The sequence below is a fragment of the Tupaia chinensis genome, unplaced genomic scaffold, assembly GCF_000334495.1.
Source record: "Tupaia chinensis unplaced genomic scaffold, TupChi_1.0 Scaffold000258_1, whole genome shotgun sequence".
In the NCBI taxonomy this organism is placed as follows: Eukaryota; Metazoa; Chordata; class Mammalia; order Scandentia; family Tupaiidae; genus Tupaia; species Tupaia belangeri.
In genome coordinates, this window is record NW_006159738.1 from 2,415,645 (window position 1) to 2,418,083 (window position 2,439).

Sequence of the window (2,439 nt, forward strand, 5' to 3'; positions counted from 1 at the left end):
CTGTTGGTCTGACGGGGCAATGTGCCCTAAAGCAAAAAAAAAAAAAAAAAAAGAGAGAGAATTATTTATTTTAGGGGCCAGCAAGTGGCATGGTTAAAGGCACTGGATTCCCACATGGCCGACTGTGGTTTGAGTCCCAGACCTGGTGGCTTGCTTTCTCATTTTCCCTTTCTCTTTCTGTCTCTGTCTGGTCAAATTTAAAAAGAATAATAATAACAAATGGAATTAAATAAATAAATATTTTAAATAAGATAATTATTTATTTTACTTTTATTTATTATTTACTTTTAAAATTCGACAAGAGACAGGGACTTGCAGATGGCATAATGATTATGTCGCTGGACTCCCAGTTCAAGTCCTGGACCTGGTGGCTTAAAACTCATGCTGGGCAGATGTGTGTGTGTGCCCAAAATCCCAAGAGGAGAAAGGGGAAGAAGGGATTGTGGTATAGCCATCCCCCCTGGGGGGTGATTTCTCTCTTTCTGTCTCTCTGTCTCTATCTCTCTCTACCTTCACATATACCACCTCTACTGCTTGTAGACTAAATATTGGCCCCATTTTACAAGTGAGGAAACTTAGCCCTAAAAGTTTGGCCTGACCTGCTTCTCCTCACTGGTAAAGAGCAGACCCAGGACTCAGCCCCAGGTGGGAGAAGCTTCTTGGTCTTTTATTTTGTCCTGACATTTTTGGGTGGTTACGCTGTTTTTGTTTTTGTTTTTTCCTTTTTTGCAGATGTCCAGAAAAATGAAGAGCTCCTCATCTCTTCTTTTATGATGTTGTTTATGTTTGGGTTTAATAAACATATTAATCTCGGGACCAGTGGTTAGCATAATGGCTATGTCGTTGGACTCCCATGTAGTCGACTGCGGTTCAAGTCCCGGACCCAATGGCTTCAAATCACCCTGGGCGCATGTGTGTGCATGCCCAAGATCCCGAGAGGAGAAAGGAGGAGAAGGGATTGTGTCATGGCCATCTTCCCTGGGGGGTGATTTCTCACTTTCTGTCTCTCTGTCTCTCTGTCTTTCTGGTGAGTGCCCGCACCCTATAGCAAAAACCTCTCCAAATAAATAAATAAGTAAATAAACCTATTAATCTCACTGCCTATTGAAAGGGAACTTCTCCAGGTCTTTTTTTTTTTTTTTCCTCCCACAGTGTTTTTCTGCTGACCTGTTGAATAGGAGAGAATTCATGAATTTCATGAATAAAGTACAGCAAATGAACTGATTATTCCTGCTTACTGGATCTGGATGGTCAAGGTTCCGGAGGAGGGACCTTCCTGTAAACAACACGAGTGGAGCACAGAGCGGGTCAGAAAGGAGGACTGAGCCTTGGCTGGGGGTTAGGGTGCCATCCTAGCAGGTGAGATCATTGTACAGTCTTGCTTTTCAGTCTCTCCTCTCTCGTATCGTTGAAGTTTTCTTTTAAAATAAGATCCAGACACTTTGTTTACTTACTTTTTTTGGCAATCTGTGTTGTCAAGACAACAAGATCTGTTTGCCTAGAATAGCATTTTCTGCTGTTGTTGAAGGAGAGAACCCCCAAAGCAAAACAAATTCTTATTTTCATATCTTTAAGAAGAAAATGCTTTCCTCAAGTGGAATGATTCCTATTGTAAGATGGGCCGAACGCCAATGACAAGCAATTGTCATGTTTCTGCTTTGTTCTAATTCACTTTTAGAAAGAAGATAGGGCCTGGCAGTTGGTGTGGTGGTTAAGGGCGCTGGACTCCCACATGGCTGACCGAGGTTCAAGTCCCGAACCTGGCAGCTTGCTTTCTCACTTTCTCTCTCTCTCTCTGTCCGTCTGTGGTCGAATTAAAATAAATATAGTTAAATACAATTTTTAAAAAATAGAAAAAAGGAACAGGGCCAGCCAATGGTTTGGTGGTTAGGGCAGCTAGATCTCACATGTGCGGTTCAAGTCCCAGATCCAGCGACTTGAGAATCACACTGGGCACACGTACATGCGTGCCCAAAATCCCAAGAGGAGACTGGAGGAAAAGGGATTACAGTTTGGCCATCTTCCTGGGGGGTAACTTCTCATTTTTTCTCTCTCTTTCTCTGTCTCTCTAACAAGTGCAAAAAACTAAAAAAACAAAAACAAAACCAAACTAAAAATGAGCATTTCTGAGTACTTATGTGCCATGCACTGAGGTGACATTTTTACATAAAGCTATTTTTAGGGACCTTTTAGGGACCATCAGTTAGCATAATGGCTATGTCGCTGAACTCCCATGTAGTTGACCACGGTTTGAGTCCTGGTCCCTGTGGCTTAAAACTCACGCCAGGCACATGTGCGTGTGTGCCCAAGATCCCAAGAGGAGAATGGAGGAGAAGGGATTGCAGCGTGGCCATCCCCCCTGGGGGGTGATTTCTTGCTTTCTGTCTCTCCTTCTCTCTCTGTCTTTCTGGTGAGCACACACACCCTATAGCAAAAAAA